Source organism: Myotis myotis, unplaced genomic scaffold, assembly GCF_014108235.1.
Source record: "Myotis myotis isolate mMyoMyo1 unplaced genomic scaffold, mMyoMyo1.p scaffold_m19_p_8, whole genome shotgun sequence".
Lineage (NCBI taxonomy): Eukaryota > Metazoa > Chordata > Mammalia > Chiroptera > Vespertilionidae > Myotis > Myotis myotis.
Window position 1 is genome coordinate 51,553,817 of NW_023416390.1, and position 18,914 is coordinate 51,572,730.

An 18,914-nucleotide genomic window follows, 5' to 3' on the forward strand; every position below is an offset into this window, starting at 1 on the left:
ATATACACTGTAATTTCATTGTCAAAGTGGAAATGAGAGAATATGAACTAAAAAATTCAACTAATGATGCTAAAACAAAACAAATGAAAGGAGGAGGAAGTAAATAATGCATGTCCAAGCAGGAATTAATGATTTAGCAAATATAGAATTGAAAAATGATGTAGGTTTTTTTGTGTTTTTTGTTTTGTTTTTTTGAGGGGGAGGACAACACAGATCTCTTGCAAATTTAATGAAAAAGAAAGAGAACAAAAATGTTAAAATGAATTCCAAAGTTTTTGTTACAAGAATAATAGATACAACTTATGGTAATAGGTTAGGAATTCCTGATAAAATGGATGACTACCTAGATAATATATAAATTAAAAATTTGAATCAGGGGTTAGAACTGTTGAATCAATCAATCATAGGAAAAATAGGAATAAAGCTCTCGGAGGGCTCGCCTCTGGAATTAGTCATGGAGGCCGTCTCCTAAGGAACAGAGAACACATTCTGTGTGGCTTTACAGAGCACAGAAAAAGCCAGGAAGCTTCTGGGTTTATTTTACATAATGAGCACATCTTTGTTAACATTTTACAAAGAAATTGCACAAAATGAAAGAAGCCATTCTCTCTTATGAGTAGAGCTGTAAAGATACAAAACGAAAAAAATACAAAACAAAATTAAGCTCAGCAGTATATTACTCTACTACTGAATATGATTATTGCAGGAATTTAAAAATGGCTTATTAGTAGGAAACTACTCATATGTCATTTTAATAAATTAAAGGAAAAATTGTGCTCAAGGCCATATAGTTTATAAGTGTCAAACTCAGTTTTGTGATGCCCAAGTTAGCCAGTCACTATCCATGCCTGGGAAGTCACTCTTATTTCTCTTTACAAATTAAAATTCTTATCCTAGACTTCTCTGAGGTCGTCTACCCTGCCCTAGCTTCGAGGTTTAGCATATGCCCATCTCAGTCATGCTGAAATGATTCCAAGGCAAGGGGCTCACAGCCTCTGAGCCAATCTAGTCCCTGACTTTATGGTTGTCCATTCATGCTGTCAATGTTTACTGAGTGTCTTTATCATTGAAATCAGAATTGAGTCTAAGATGCCTCCCATTCATCGTTATTATATAACTTTTTTGGAAAAATTTAGTGACATTAGATAATACATGCCAATATGAGATACAAATTTTATTTTTATATATATATATATATATTTTAAATATATTTTATTTATTTTTTACAGAGAGGAAGGGAGAGAGACAGATAGTCAGAAACATCGATGAGAGAGAAACATCAATCAGCCGCCTCCTGCTCTCCCACTGGGGATGTGCCTGCAACCAAGGTACATGCCCTTGACCGGAATCGAACCTGGGACCTTTCAGTCCGCAGGCCGATGCTCTATCCACTGAGCCAAACCAGTTTCGGCTAGAGATACAAATTTTAAAGATATATCATTTTTTCCCTCTCATCCTCTCTTTCTCTCTCCCTCCCTCTTCCATCCCTCCTTCCCTCTTTTTTTACCTGTTCACTCCTTTGGTAAATAAACTACCTAACACCCAAAAGAATCAAGGGAAAACATTTAAAACAAATGAAAGAGTTTAGAAAGTTGTCTGCATATAAAAGTTAATGTGTATACACCTATTGGAATGGCTAAAATTCAAAACACTGACACCATCAAAGGCTGGTAAGGATCTAGAACAACAGGAACTCTCATTCTTTGCTGATAGGAATGCAAAATAGTACAGCCACTTTGTAATCCAGTCGGCCAATCCTATCTAATAAAAGAGAAACATGGTAATTGGCGTACGACCGCTACCCTTCCCATTGGCTAATCAGCGAGATATGCAAATTAACTGCCAGCCAAGATGGCCGCTGGCAGCCAGGCAGCTTGAAACTAACATGAGGCTTGCTTGCTTCAGTGACGGAGGAAACCAACGTTCCCCGCCTGCCTTGCCGGCCTCTGAGCCTGCAGTTTAAAAAACATTGTAACAAAGATAGAAGCTAAACAAAACCCCAGAAACCTACTTTCAGCGAGCCGGGATCTCAGAGCTGGAATTGATACAGAGTTTCGATTATAGAACCTAAACAAACCAGATACCTACTTTCAGCAGCGAATGCCTAAGAGCTGGAGCCTCAGAGCTAAAGCTGGCCCAGAATAAAAAAAAAAAAGAAAAAAAGGAGCAGTTGGGAGCTTCAGTCCCAGCCTGAAAACAGCCCTCAGCCCCTTACCCAGACTGGCCAGGCACCCCAGTGGGGACCCCCACCCTGAAGAGTGTGTGACTAGCTGCAAACAGCCATCATCCCCTCACCCAGTCTGGCCAGGCACCCCAGTGGGGACCCCCACCCTGATCTGGGACACCCTTCAAGGCAAACCAGCCAGCCCCACCCATGCACCAGGCCTCTACCCTATATAGTAAAAGGGTAATATGCCTCCCAGCACTGGGATCAGCGTGACAGGGGGCAGCACCCAAACCCCCTGATCTCCGTGCAGTTCTGTGTGTGACAGGGGGCGGGGCCACAACCTTCCTATCCACCCTGCTCTGTTCGTGACAGGGGAAGGTGCCCCAACCCCCTGATCGGCCCTGCTCTGTGCCTGATGGGGGGAGCTCCCCAACCCCCTGATCGCCCTGCAGCTCTGTGTGTGACAGGGTGTGGCGCCCCAACCCCCCCACCCCACCGGCCCTGCTCTGTGTGTGATGGGGTAGAGCCATAACCTCCCCATCGGCCCTGCCCTGAGTGTGACATGGCGACACCCCAACCCTCTGATCGGCCCTGCTCTGTGGGTGATAGAAGGCGGTGCCCCAACCCCCTGATCCGCCCTGCTCTGTGTGTGACAGGGGGTGGTGCCCCAACTCCCCTATCGGCCCTACTCTGTGAGTGACAGTGGGGAGCTCCTCAACCCCCTGATGGGCCCTGCTCTGTGTGTGATAGGGGGGAGCTCCCCAACCCCCTGATGGGCCCTGCTCTGTGCGTGACAGGGTGTGGGGCCGCAACCTCCCCATCGACCCTGCCTGGAGTGTGACAGGGGGCGGTGCCCCAACCCCCCAATCGGCCCTACCCTGAGCATGACTGAGGGTGGCATCGCAACCTTCCTATCTGCCCTGCTCTGTGTATGACAGGGGGCGGCGCCCCAACTCCCCAATCGGCCCTGCTCTGAGCCCGACCAGGGGCTGCACCTAGGGATTAGGCCTGCCCTCTGCCACCCGGGAGCAGGCCTAAGCCAGCAGGTTGTTATCTCCCGAGGGGTCCCAGACTGTGAGAGGGCACAGGCTGGGCTGAGGGACCCCCCTCCCTCCTGAGTGCATAAATTTTTGTGCACCACGTCTCTAGTCCTATATAATAAAAGCCTACTATGCAAATCAAACAAACAGCGGAACGACTGGTTGCTATGATGTGCACTGACAACCAGGGGGCAAATGCTCAACACAGGAGTTGCCCCCAGCCCGCAGGCCCCAGGCCAGCCAAGGCAGACACCAGCAAGGGGGACCAATCACCCCACCAGTTGCCCTACAGATTGGCCCTGATAGCCAGCCAGGCCTAGGGACTCTACCTGTGCATGAATTTCATGCACCAGGCCTTTAGTTTCTTATAAAACTAAACAAACATTCTTTTTTATTTTTAAATTATAGTTAACATTCAATATTGTATTATATTCAGGTGCACAGCATAATGATTAAACATTTATGTAACTTACAAAACAATCCCCAGGTAAGTGTTACAGCCACCTGACACCATACATAGTTATTACAATATTATTGCCTATATTCCCTAAGCTATACTTTACATCTCCATGACTGTTTTGTAATGGCCAATTTGTACTTCTTAATTCTTTCATCATTTTCACCCAGCCTCCCAACTCCCCTCCCATCTGGCAACCATCAGTTTAAACAAACACATTCTTAACCATATAATCCAGCCATCACACTCCTTGGAATATAGCCAGATGAATTGAAACCTTATATTCACACAAAAACCTGCACAAGATTATTTATGTCAGCTTTATTCATAATTGCCTAAACTTGGAAGCAACCAAAATGTCCCTCAATAGGTGAATGGATAAACAAATCGTGGTATACCCAGGCAATAAAATATTATTTAATAAAAAATGAGTTACCTTCCATGAACAGATATGGAGGAAACTTAAGTATATATTGCCTGATTATTTTATTTTGGACAGCTTTCAGTCATGTCTTCCCTTCATTATTCATTTCTGTTTGCCTCCCTCTTTCCTTTCCTCCCAGCCTTCTTTTTTCCCTCCCTTGTATTTTAAGTTTGAGTTTGATTTTAAAATATTTCCTGCTTGTTGGTAGTAAATCTAATTGGATGTTTAGCAGAGAATTGTTTGACTTTTAAAAAGTTATGTATCAGATTGCTGGTGTTTCAAAGAATAAAATCTGTTGGAATTAAAATAAACTTATCTCAGAATTCAACTTTAATTCGTAGCAAATTTCCTATAGCCTACATCCCTGAACATAACTTATGTTCTGACTTCCTCCATCATCCAGTGGACCGTACTTGGAAAGTAAGTCAACACTGTCTGGTGAATGACGCAATGAAAGCTGGGCACACAACCCTCTCTTGACTTCAGTAACCCCCATCCCCTGCTTTTTCCTGCTGTACTGGGCCAAGTGAACTCAGTTTTTCCACATTTAGATCATCCGCTGCCACAAAATTCATTGCTGGCAGGTGTATGCACATGTTTGCATGTCTGAGTTATTAAACTTACCTTTTAATATAGAGGTATATGATTGATCTATGGGTCTGACATTGGATATTCCTGTTTAATGCTATTATATAATAACTTATAGAGTTACGTACAGTAAGTGTTTCTCATGTGCCAGGTGCCATGCCGAATGCTGCGATGTCTGTCTACAAGAATACGAGTCTGTTATATTGTTCTGCAGATTTTTAACTTTAATTTCCCCCAAAATATACATTTTGTTTTGTCACTAGCACTTATTTGTGAATGTCTAGATAATTGAGAATTAGTCGTAAATAATAAAGAAGTTGGTAAATATTTTATATCATTTTTTTAGCAAAAAAATTTATTTAGTTACTAAGGTCTTTTTCTAGGTACTAAACTAAAATAAACTCTCATATTCACTTCAAGTGTAACTATAAAGAAGCAGGAAAATACATTATTATTTTCTTTTCCTTTTGAATGCTCAAGAAAGAAAACACTTCAAATGATTAGCTATGTCTGTAGGAGTTTGTGCTATAAACCAGTCTCCCTTTAGCCTCTTGAGCCCATCATTCTGCTAGAAATATACAGCATGTTCACATTAATAGAAATAAATGTGTTCTCTATTTGTGCAGTTGCCTTCTCCTGTCATTGATATTTTTACTTTAAAGTAGAATGGAGGCAGAAAGAAACAGAAAATTATATGTGTAAAGGAACCCAAAGCTGGGCTTGCCATGTAGTGGTATACTCAATAGGAAATGGCACCTTTATTGTGCAATTGCTACAGCAAAAGGGTAAGCCAGTCATTTAGAAGTTCTGAGCTCCCTGAAAACTGAGTTGCTAATGTAAACATTAGTTAAAACTTTGATGAATAGCAAGGACATTGATCAGCTTATAAAAAAGGGTACCTGGTTTTTGGCCAGAATACCCCGGTTTGTTTACATTCCTTAAGGCTGACAGTAATGGGTTTGAAGTAAGGCTTGGGCAGGGTAGTAGCCCTGCATCTGTGGGTTAGCAGGCTCTGTATTTATTATTTTTTAAAAATTTCCATTATAGTTTACATTCAGTATTATTTTGTGTTAGTTTGAGCTGTACAGTGTGGTGGAGAGACAATCATATACTTCACAAATGGGTTTGAAGTAAGGTTTGGGCAGGGTAGTAGCCCTGCATCTGTGGGTTAGCAGGCTCTGTATTTATTATTTTTTAAAAAATTGCCATTATAGTTTACATTCAGTATTATTTTGTGTTCGTTTGGGCTGTACAGTGTGGTGGTCAGACAATCATATACTTCACAAATGGGTTTGAAGTAAGGTTTGGGCAGGGTAGTAGCTCTGCATCTGTGGGTTAGCAGGCTCTGTATTTATTATTTTTTTAAAAATTGCCATTATAGTTTACATTCAGTATTATTTTGTGTTAGTTTGAGCTGTACAGTGTGGTGGTCAGACAATCATATACTTCACAAATGGGTTTGAAGTAAGGTTTGGGCAGGGTAGTAGCCCTGCATCTGTGGGTTAGCAGGCTCTGTATTTATTATTTTTTAAAAATTGCCATTATAGTTTACATTCAGTATTATTTTGTGTTCGTTTGGGCTGTACAGTGTGGTGGTCAGACAATTATATACTTCACAAATGGGTTTGAAGTAAGGCTTGGGCAGGGTAGTAGCCCTGCATCTGTGGGTTAGCAGGCTCTGTATTTATTATTTTTTAAAAATTGCCATGATAGTTTACATTCAGTATTATTTTGTGTTCGTTTGGGCTGTACAGTGTGGTGGTCAGACAATCATATACTTCACAAATGGGTTTGAAGTAAGGTTTGGGCAGGGTAGTAGCTCTGCATCTGTGGGTTAGCAGGCTCTGTATTTATTATTTTTTAAAAATTGCCATTATAGTTTACATTCAGTATTATTTTGTGTTCGTTTGGGCTGTACAGTGTGGTGGTCAGACAATCATGTACTTCACAAAGTGTTCAAACATTTCTTCCTTTAATGTTCTCTTCTGTGGATACATGAATGCCGTCTCACAAACACAAATGTTTCTGTCTCACCTGTGTCACATGATGGTGCTAAGAGACCCCAGAGGATTAATTTAGACATCTTAGTGTTAAGATGAGCTTGTGAAGTATTAGACTGATATGAGAGTTTTAGGCCTCGCGGTGGTTATATGAAGTTCTCACTGGCATGTACCTGAGGATACTGGTCATCTTATTTAGTATCTCTAGCTGTATACAGGGCCCAATAAGGGGACAGAAACCACACTGTAGGTTAAATGGACAATTTTACATAAATTATTAGCTATGATAAAAGAGTAGCTGTAATAGATAAGGAGACAATATATGGTACTTAGGACTGAGTCACCAAGGAAGGGCAGACTGGTAAGTGTTCAGACCTCCTTGGGAGAGGTATGCATCAGCCCCAGGAGAGCAGAGAGGCTTGCTGGTTTTGACAGCCTGGAGCTCATCTGGACTTAGGCAAATATTCCACCCTCTGCAGTGCAGGGGTGGGGGAGCAGGCGTGGACGTACAGGGGGAGTCTGAGTGCTAGAAGGGGACAGAAGTTCTCCCCAATAAATGGAACAGCCAGGATAGGAAAGGTGGGGTGGTCAAGGTTTGGGGGGTCATAGAAGCAGCTGCTGCTTGGAATGTGACATTCTGGGTCTCATAAGACTGTGTGTAGGAAGAGGGGTCCTGCTGAGAGAGTCCTCATGGGCAAGGGGCCTTCAGAGCAGCCAGCCTGTGGGAGCTCTGGCTTCTATGTCAGGAGGGCTACAGAAAGGTGATTTCCAGGAGTAGGCTGCGAGGTCACGGGATGGTGTGCCATGCCCATGTTTGGTGCTGGCTCCACCAGATGTCTTCACCGCCATCCCCCCAATACTCCAGGCCAGACCTGACATTTCAGGCAGCCCCTTCCACTGTAGTGTCCCTCCAGTGCCCTCCATAGAAAAGCTTATGTCCACTTTCAGGAGAGCTGCTTAAAGGAATTCCATTCTTTACTACAGAGCCTGCATTGAAGGGTACATTTGGAACTGGGAGGCAGTAAATTGATAGCTCTCACGGCATCTTTCATTTTGAAAAAGGGATATATTATGGTAATTTATCAAATCTATAAACTGCAAAATGGAAATTTGGTATTCATTTTGCCTTGCATACAACTTCCTATCTTCTGAAAGAATGATTGATTTATAAAACTAAAGAGAATTAAATCATACCAATGGTATTTGAAAGGCTTGCTCAACATTGATCATAGCATCCTTTAAATCTTCTGGAAGCTGTTTAGGTTTGCAGAGGATGGCCTCGGGTGTTAATGATCATCTTGGGGGCAGAGTGCGTGGGGTTGTAGTTTAAGGGGAGAAGCTGCAGGTCTCCCTTTCCACCTCTTTTACCCCTTATTCCCCCCCACCCCCATCTCCCTCTTTGCCTGACAGATTTCAGCCTGCAGGGACCTGCATAGCCTAGCTTAGCAATGCCTGCCCATGAAAGAACTTTCAGTTAGTATTGACATTTTACCTGTAACTGATGATATCAACAAGAGTCCTAAAAGCAATGCCTCACTTTACTGCTAGCCTGTGAATAGCACTGACTTTTAGAAGCTTTATGTGAAATAATATCTTTTTTTTCATTAGACAATTTTATTACTAAATCCTCGCCTCCTTTTTGGAAGGCCAGAACTTCCATCCGTCATCATGCACTGTAAAATTTTATAAGAGGTTGGTTGCCTGGACAGAAAGCCAACCTATTTTTAAGGTTTTTATTAATTATAATAAATTTATATTAGTATTACATTATTATAAACAACACATACTCACTGTAAAATGTTAAAAGATATTAATAAGCAAAACATACCAACATTCTCTTATCTAGAGATTTTCCTATTTACACTTCAATGTGTAGAATTCTAGATTTCCACATGCATTTATTTATTTATTTATTTATTTATTTATTTTTATTTTTTTTTTTTCCCCCGCATCTCCCACACCCCTTTCCCCCACAGGAATAGTCAGTCCATTCCCTTTCTATGTCCCTGATTCTATTATAATCAACAGTTCATTCTGTTCATCAGATTATTTATTCACTTGATTCTTAGATTCACTTGTTGATAGATGCATATTTGTTGTTCATAATTTGTATCTTTACCTTTTTCTTCCTCTTCCCCTTCTTAAAGGATACCTTTCAGCATTTCATATAATCCTGGTTTGGTGGTGATGAACTCCTTTAGCTTTTCCTTATCTGTGAAGCTCTTTATCTGACCTTCAATTCTGAATGATAGCTTTGCTGGATAAAGTAATCTTGGTTGTAGGTTCTTGGTATTCATCACTTTGAATATTTCTTGCCACTCCCTTCTGGCCTGCAAAGTTTCTGTTGAGAAATCAGCTGACAGTCGTATGGGTATTCCCTTGTAGGTAACTGAGTTTCTTTCTCTTGCTGTTTTTAAGATTCTCTCTTTATCTTTTGCTCTTGGCATTTTAATTATGATGTGTCTTGGTGTGGTCCTCTTTGGATTCCTTTTGTTTGGGGTTCTCCGCGCTTCTTGGACCTGTAAGTCCATTTCTTTCACCAGGTGGGGGAAGTTTTCTGTCATTATTTCTTCAAATAGGTTTTCAATATCTTGCTCTCTCTCATCTTCTGGCACCCCTATAATTCTGATGTTGGTACGCTTGAAGCTGTCCCAGAGGCTCCTTACACTATCCTCGCATTTTTGGATTCTTTTTTCGTTTTGCTTTTCCGGTTGGGTGTTTTTTGCTTCCTCGCATTTCAAATCATTGACTTGATTCTTGCGCTCCTCTGGTCTGCTGTCAGGAGTCTGTATAATATTCGTTATTTCAGTCCGTGTATGCTTAATTTCTAGTTGGTTCCCCAATATAAGATCGAAGGTCTTATTAGTTTTCTTGTAGATCTCATTAAGTTTATCGACGGCTTCTAAACAGTTCTTGAGAGACCTTAAAAGTGTGGTTCTGAACTCTATATCTTCCATTGACAATTTTGTCCTGTTTCTTTGTCTCCGCATTTTGTTATGCTTCCACATGCATTTATTTTTACCAAAATGAAATGCTATTTTGGTCATATTTGTTTATCAACTGCTTTTTTTCTGCTAATACTTTTCTCCTTTCCATGTCAATACAGTTTTACTTTATGTAATACCCAGTTCAGTCCCACATTGGTTCAATTACATCTAAAACATTTACAGGTACTTTATCCTAATTAAGATCTAATTTGGGACTTGGCTTTGCATCTGGTTATGACCTGTAAACTTCTTCCTCAAGTAATAACAATGACTTTTTGAAGACAAAGCCAGTTGCCCTATAAAAGATTGAACTTTGTGGATTTTCTGTTAACTTCCTTTTGGTGTTGTTAGCTTGTTCTTAAATTCCTGTATATGGAAAAGTTAGAGCGAGGCAACATAGATTCAAGTTAAATGGTTTCTGATTAGGATATATTTTAGGTGGTGTCATATGTATATTTCACAGCATGTCATGTCCGAAGCACAATATCCAGAGGAAATAGCACTCATATGGCCCACTCTTCAGACCATAATGCAGTGCTTCTTTCTAAGCCTGCCACACCTATATTTCTTAAGTCATAATTTCTCAGCCTGATAAAAACCTTGTACATTTCCTGTAAAAGTTTTTTAGTGTTTCTTCAGTGAAACTTTGAAATAAATTTTTTTTTAAAGAAAATGTGCATTGTATGGTTGTTGATACACTATTTGCTTATCAGAGTTTTCTCAAAGGTGAAGCATGTATTATTTTAGACTTACTGTAGAGATCTTGGTCTCAAGAAAATAATAGCCCTAACCAGTTTGGCTTAGTGGATATAGTGTCTGCCTGTGGACTGAAGGGTCCCAAGTTCGATTCCGGTCAAGGGCATGTACCTTGGTTGTGGGCACATCCACAGTAGGGAGTGTGCGGGAGGCAGCTGATCAATGTTTCTCTCTCATTGATGTCTCTAACTCTCTATCCCTCTCCCTTCCTCTCTGTAAAAAATCAAATATATTTAAAAAAAGAAAATAATAAAGCATCTTAGATATTTTAAATGTATGTTCTATATGATTTTTTAAAAAGGCATAACTTGGTAATTAAAGCTCTGTAAGAGGCTGTGTTGAAGATGCTGCATACAATCCTGGAGAGTGTTCATTTTTTTTCTTTTTTTTTCTTTTGTTGGAGAGAGTTAATTTAACTGGATCATTATTGGTCAGTCTATCTACTTCCTGGGCAAGAAAAGTTTAGAAGACATTTGCAAAGATAAGTTTAATAAAACATAATGAATAAATGAAAATGATTAGTAGTAATTCCATGAAAAAAGTTAAGACCCACTTAATTAATTTTTCAAACCTTGAGGAAATTGTATATTTTTATTAAAAGTACAGGTAACATTTTCCCATTGCAATTTCTTTTCTATGTCTCTGTCTCTGATTCTCTCTATATATACACACACGTTGATATCATAGCATTCCTCTTCTGTTGAAGAGTTTGCAGTTTATATCTTTTGAGCTTCTTGAGTGCTTCAAAATTCTGTATTGCTTAAAAAATTTGTTTAAAGGCTTTTCTTTTAGAATGTTATAAAGGAGTAACTTTGAAAGAAACATCTAGGGTAGTTTCCCTTTCAAAATAAACATATTTGATTACTTGATATGTGGAAGCAACTTTCCCCTAGAGATGAAGATGAGAAGAGTCCTAGAAGGAAGTGGGCTGAGTGAAGACTGGTAACTCTGATAAGTATTTCTCACAATTCACTTTTGTTTGTGCTGGCTCTTGCTGTTGGCATTGATTTAGAAGGCTTAAAAATTCATATTCTTTGCTTTTCTTAACAATACCAGGTCATAAAAACTAGTACTTGTTGGGTGGGGGAAGGATTTGTGAGTTTAACAATGTCTTTTGCTCTTATGTATAAATGGTGTTGACTTAATAAGAAAACACTTTGTGTGTGTGTGTGTGTCCTTGGACCATCAGCTTTAGTAGAGGATGAAATTGCCTTGTGGTTCCTGGGGAGTTCAAATCCTTGTGCCATACATGTGCTGAACCCCCGTTAGCCCTTCTGCTCTCACTTCATTGTTTACAGATGTGTGCACCTGACTGAACACTGGAATGTGCCAAATGGTATGAAATTTGCTGGGCCATTGCTGTGCTTAGTAACGAGTCACTGAAATTTCAAAATTTTAGGTATGGCATTGTGTAATTATTCATTTCGATGTTAGCCTTTTCCCTCACCTGATTTTTGTCTTCCCTACCCTCCTCGTCCCATCCCCTCCCCCAAATCTCCTGAAATGAACTTTTATTTGTATACTTCTGAAACTTTTTTCAGGACAACCCCCAGGTATAAGATATCTCTCCGACTCAAGAACAGTCTTTTTGCCCTTCATAGGTGGCATTTAGACAAGTTCTGTTTTCTTTGATCTTACTTCTGTGGGTGATTTACGGCATGCATAATTTAAGCCTTATAATAACCCTGTTAGAATAGGTACTGCTATCACCAGGATACAGAGGAGAAGGCTGTGGCTCAGCTTCCAGCCTTTCAGTTTTGAAGTTTGGATTTTTTTCTTTCAAGCAGATTGCCACCTTAAAAGGCAGACAGTTTTGGTTTTTTGTTTTCGTTTTTTTTGCTTAACACAGAGAGCTCTGCTGTTCCTTCCTTCAGATTCATTCTTCCTCTTATAAATATTTATGACCTTGTGCTTAAACCATATCATTTATAGGGGGAGGGGTCCTAATTATGAATAAATAATTAAGTAACTTAACTAAAAGCTGTTTTAATCATCTGGCAAAACTTTCCATAATGTGAATTTTAACACACACACACACACACACACACACACACACACTTCAAATCTGTAATTGAAAATTGCTTTTCTAATAAATGACCCTAATGGTTTTCATACTTTATGCTTAGTTTTGAATTCTTGAATGGTTCCTTATACAAATGTCTTTCTTATTCTTTACTTGGGCACACTAGGATACTTTCTAAAATATATGTTGTTATTGATTTTAGATAGAGAGGGAGGGAGAGGGATAGAGAGATAGAAACATAAATGAGAAACATCAATTGGCTGCCTCCTGCACGACCCCCATGGGGGTCAAGCTCACAACCTAGGCATGTGCCCTGACTGGGAATTGAACCAGTGACCTCTTGGTTCATAGGTCTGTGCTCAACCATGAGTCATACCAGCCAGGCTAATTTTTTTTGTTTTCATCTTATTTCTTGTCACATTAATATTGGAAGGGAATTTCATGTAGAATTTAATATGGAAACTATTAAAACAAAAGTCTCTCAAAGTATGTTTCAAGTCACTAGTGATTTTAGTCATAAGGATCTTTGCAAGAACACAGATAACTTCAGGCAAAGCATTATCAAAATATCTCATTTGCTTTTCCTCTAGTGCTATCTATCAAAATAAAATGTACATCAAAATTACATGTGAAAATACTTGAAATTACATTTTGTTAACTGAAATATATCACATTTGTAAAAGGGTCAGTTGTGGTTTTGCTGGAAATCTAAAATGGTATGATATCCCCCTTTTTAAATTTATTTTTTAAAGAAAAAGCTGAAACCTTTCTTTAAAAGGTTCTATAAATCATTGTTATATAACAGAAATTGGTCCAGCTGAAAAAAAAATTTTTCATTTATTTCTACAATTTAAATAATGTGGAAGTCACCCCAGAAGTGTTTCAGAGGTCTCAATCATATTCTACTGTGGTAGGCAGGGGTGGGTCTGGCCTGTAAGAGTGAATTTAAGAGTTTCTGCCTTTTGGTGGGGCCTAGTATCTCAGGATTGAATTTTGGAAGTAAGAAGCAGAGCTTGTTGGTTCTTTTTCCCCCAGGCTGAGTAGTGACCCCAGATTGGAAATTTAGTGGAGTTTTATGGTAAACGATAGGGTGTGTCCTCCAATGGAATGTCTACTCCAATTTGAGATTCCAAGATATAGTAGGGCTGGAAGGGAATTAACCCTGGGGTGGAGCTATAGAGGTCACTTAATCTGCCTGAATTTTGAATTTAGGGCAGTAGTTTTTGAGGGGCAAACTCTCCAAAGAGAAAGTGTATATGCTCAGAAGTGCTCTCTCTATATACAAAGCATTGGTAAAAAAATAAATAAATAAAAAAATTTGATGTTTCACAATTTAAATATTTCTAGAAGTCTTATTGAACCCAAAACTTTCAAGTGACTTAAAAAAGGATTTTCCCCCCTTCATGACACCCGATGCTTATTAAGGCAGTTTACTTACAGAATTTTAATAAAAAACTATGTGATTGGTACTGCTCAATTTGAAAGTTGACAAAATAGAGACTTGCAGAGGTTAAATAATTTGCCTAAGGTCATATGGTGAGTAATGAAGTTTGAATTTAGCCGTAGGTATTTTGAATTTTGGTTATATGTTTTTTTAATCATGATCCTGTTGTCTAAAGTTAGCCATTCGCAACTCTGAGATAACAAGATCCTAACTCTGCCCTCTCAGGAGCCAATATGGGAATTGGTTTTGGAAGTGTATTTACTCTTTACTTAGAATAGCATCTGTGATGTGTTTATCCAAGGGCTATTTGGATTAAAATTATAAAATAATTGAGCACTGATCTGATCCTTTCTGATATTTTAATAAAAAATGTATATTACCAGTTTTTAGTTGCAGAACATAAAAAAAAAAAAAAAAAAAAAAAAAGAAGAAGAAGAAGCTGTTTGGACCAGGGAAGAATTTAATACAGGGAATGATGTTTATGAGAGTGTTGGCAGTTTGGAGTCTCAGGCCCAGGCCAGGACTTCCGGGGCAGGAGTGCCTTTTCTCTGCCTACCTGGAGCCCCGCTGCCTCTGCGGTCATCAGGAAGGCGGGGAAGCTGCCCTCAGAACACAGTTGGGATCCAGAAATCAGAAGCCCTCACCTCAAGTGTTGACTCAGATGCCACCCTGTGAACCTTGGGCTCATCCAGGAGAAAAATGATTGTCCCATGCTTTGTTAAAACCCTCGAAATTAGTGCCTGGACAATGGAGTGCTGCTGCAATAAACCCAATGTCTTCATGACACTGCTTAGCTCACTTTTTCCTTCTGAATTTTTTTTTTTTTTAAAGACATTTGTATTGATTTCAGAGAGGAAGGAAAAGGAGAGAGAGATAGAAATATCAATGATGAGAGAGAATCATTGATTGGTTGCATCCTGCAGGCCCCACACTGGGGATCAAGCCTGAAACCTGTGCATAAGCCCTGATTGGGAATCGAACTGGTGACCTCCTGGTTCATGGGCTCACGCTCAACCACTGACCCACACCAGCCAGGCTTTCCTTCTAATCTTAATACCTGCTTATTTAATTAGCAGACCCCTAGTTGAGAGGGGCTCTGCAGTACGAAGTATTTAGGTTTTGGCCTCTGTCATACGGGGAGGCACACAAGAAGGAAGTGGGTATGGAGACTGAGCACCAGTCCACTATTTGTCCACTGGCCCATTAAAAAATCATAGCAATGGCCGAGACCTGACTTTGTTTCCATGGCCTCATTTCCTGACTTTCCTCACCCAGCCCTCATTAAAATGTCGCCTCTGGCCTTTCTGGTCATGTGTCCTGTGGAAGATTTTTTTTTCTTTTCCTTTTCAGTGTTTTGAGTGGGTAGATATATAGGTGACACAATTAAAACAACTATGCCATTAGTCGCTTTATCTATGAATAAATACCTTCACAATAAATATTTTAGCAATAGATGCAGTTACACTTTTTCTTTTAATTTTTGAAATATTGGATTTACTAGTATAACAAATGGGCCCAGGATGTTAGAGCTAAACTCTAGCTTTTAATTCCAGAACAGCAGAAAAAAGTTCTTAGCAGATACAACTCTAGAGAGTGCCCTAAATCTATTATACCTCTGGGAGAGTAAGTATTCTGCAGGGAATCAAATATGTGCATACAATATGAATTTATACATATATTCTTATATACATTTTTTCTGAAGTGAAAATAATTAAGATATGGGTTTTCCTAGAATTTTTGATGGGGCTTCCTTTGGATAGTGTATTTTAAGGCAATAGTTCAAGTTATGTGGAAGTGTTGGAAGGAAGTAATTTTTAAGTTAAAGTTTTGTCTTTTGACTTTTTTTAGGTCAGGTACCTAAAATTGTGAAAAGTTTAATTGGTTTCTAGAAAGAAGGAGAGGTCCTCCAAAGCACTTTTTCACATTGATCAATTGATGTATTATATAAACCCCTAGAGGCCTGGTACACAGATTCTTGCACTGGTGGGTCCCTCAGCCTGGCCTGTGCCCTTTCGCAATCTGGGACCCCTAGGTGGATGTCGGATAGCTGGTTTTGACCCAATCCCTGCAGGCCTGATCCAGACAGGAGGGAGCCCAATCCTGTGCATTGAACGTCTGTTCCCTGGTGTTCAGGGAGCATCATAGCGACTGGTAGATTGGTCGTTCAGTTGCTTTGGCTTTTATATATATATATAGAAGATGTTTTCTTTTCTGCAGTTCCTTGTGTATTTTTTTCATTTTTTTTCTTTACTTATCTTCTTAAAAGCTTTTATATTTAGTGAGCAAATATAAGATACCAGTTTATAAGTTAAGGGGAAAAATGAGTAAGATGTCTGTTTGTTTGTGTTTAATTACAGAGTATTTGTATTTCATAATTTTATCTTGATATTTACATTTTTATCTCCTTAATCTGTTTCCTCTAAATGCATTTACATATAAGGAGAAAAGCAACTGGTAAGCTAAAAAACACCCAGCTTGCTGTTTTGGAAGTATTCAGTTATATAATCAGCTCAAAAGGTGTAAAAATTCATCAATTTAAGGGCAGGGTAATAAGTAGTAATCTTGTTGCTCTTTTGGAAGTATTCAGTTATATAATCAGCTCAAAAGGTGTAAAAATCCATCAATTTAAGGGCAGGGTAATAAGTAGTAATCTTAGCAGATAAATTATCCAGTTGCACTCAATTATTACTTACTTTTGAAAATGTTCTATAAAAGGGGTATTTGCAGAGAGAATATCTGCAATTACAATCTAGATTTTGAAATAAGAAAGAGGCTTGCTGATTACAGGTTTTCAGGTAGATATTTAGGTAGTAATGAAGTTAATCCTATTTGCACCTATTCTGAAATCTGAATAGAAATAACACAATGATAAAAATATAGACTGTTGAGAATTAATGGATTAGCTATGCATGGGGCGGAATCTTCTGAACCTCTATGAGAAATAGAACTTTTGCTTCACACCTCCCTCTGCTCCTCCTTGTTCTTGTTCTTCAAGAACACTGCATTTCCTTTGGCAGATATTCATTCTCCTGAGCACCGAGGTGATATTCATATTGGCTTTCCCCCAGTTTTGCTTCGTGGTATTCTATATTCTTGCAAGAGAGGACATAAACAACCAGGAACTCTCACTACCTTGGAGACTGATACCATCTGGCCACTCTCTACTACCTTTATAGCTGCCCATCCCCCATCAGTTTTTTCTCAGTCCTCTCTAGCCTGTCATCATGATCTCCATTAATATGGGGTACTTGACTCATCCAGTCTCTTATCTTACTGTTCATATTGTTTATTAAAAAAAAAACAAAAAACACAAAAACAAACACACCACCAAAACCCCTCTGCTGTACTAACTGAAATTAGCAGACCTCTGAAATGGTACATTCAGAAATGCCATTCACTCCACAGATTCTTATCTTCCTCCCTTTCCTACTAAACCTATTCTGCTCTTTATGTCTCTTAAACACTTTTAATTTTTCTAAATATCTGGCTTTTCATGTACTTATTTGTCTGTACTATCTAAACTCAGTGTCAATCATTTTAACTGTCTTTAATAACTGGTTCAATTTTAAGCTTACTCGTATCCCTAGACAAACTTTTGCTCAACATGCCACCAACCATAAAACTAAATCAGCCTAAATGATACCATTTTAATTCTCCAACTAACTGGAGGGAGAAAGTGGGCCTGCATAACCAGATGGCAGATTATTTGCATGTATCTCATGTAATATTTATAACTTCCATGGAAGCTATTGTTATCACCTTTTTCTAGATTTAAAAGAAAAAGAAGAAAGTGCAAAGTTGGGTTTGAACCTAGGCTTTCTGATGCATGACAGCACAAGGGGTGCAGGATTCTGAATGTCACATCTGCAAAGCAGTCTTTCTTGGAGAGGAATGTCTCTCTCCCCCCGATTGTCAAAGAGGCTCCTGGGCTTCACTCTGCACCAGCTTTACGCCAATCTCCATAGCAATTCCTATGGCCAGAGCCATGCCAGCCTCTAATTGTTTTGAGCTTGAGTTATTGCCAATCAGAGTAATAAGGTTGGGAGATTTTGCTACTTGTTTTAGGCCAATTAGGTCCACTTATGTAGCTAGCTTATGGGAGTTGACCTCATCTAGTCACCAAGTCTGCTAACCTATATGAGAAATATGAGATGGATACTTGGAAGCAACTGGCAAAAGTCTGTTGTAGTGGCTGATAATTTTATTCAATATAAAGTTCTCCCATTTTCAAATAATCATTTATTTCAGGTTTGGTTACAAAAATTTAGAAAACTAAATCATAAGAGAAGGCAGTCCAAAATAAAAATGGAACAATTTTTCAGGGTTTACTTCCTTAAGAAGCCTCATATGGGAGTAGAGAAGGTTATATTATAATAATTCCATGTTGGTAGGTTTATTAGCCTTATAAGCTGGAAGATCAGCAATGAAAAGCAATTGAGACTGGAGGTGAAAGTGTAGCTTAGGTGGTGCCCCAAGTAGTCTACAGTGGATGGCAAATAAATGAGGTGAGGGTGTTTATTTGAGAAGTCAAATGCACAGAACAGGGGATGCAGGAGTGTTGAAAAGGTACAAGTAATCAGAGAATGGGGTATTAAAGTCTTACCTTTCTCATATGGCGATGTTTCAGGCAATGACAAGATCTTCTGGTGATGGAGGACCATGCCAGGTAGGATGGCCCATCAATGTGGGCACTGAAATTTACAGCTATAAGGAAGAGTAAGTTTACGGATGGCCAGATGTCCAATTCCTCAGTGTTTACAGAAAGTGAATTTGGAGTTAAGTAATTAACATATAAGTAGGTAAAGTGGCACTATACCTAGATGGCGAGACCTTTGGAGGAAAGGGTGTGGTGGTTAACGAACTAGAATAATATGTTAGTGTGACAGGTGCAGAAAGGATGCAGGGAAATGCTGGCATTGCTCCCTTCCTGATGTGTAGAGGCAAAGGGAGACTGAACAGACTTCATCTGGGAAGTTTATGATGAAGATGGTATAATTGAGGAGAAGGCAATATACATGGGGGGCGGGG

General features: G+C 39.3%; 1 protein-coding gene across 11 annotated transcripts in view; it reads left to right on the forward strand.

Moving 5' to 3' along the window:
- The window catches only part of COBLL1 (cordon-bleu WH2 repeat protein like 1), a 159,775-nt gene that overhangs the window by 36,467 nt on the left and 104,394 nt on the right, over nucleotides 1-18,914 (forward strand). The gene's annotated exons all lie outside the window — the stretch shown is intronic.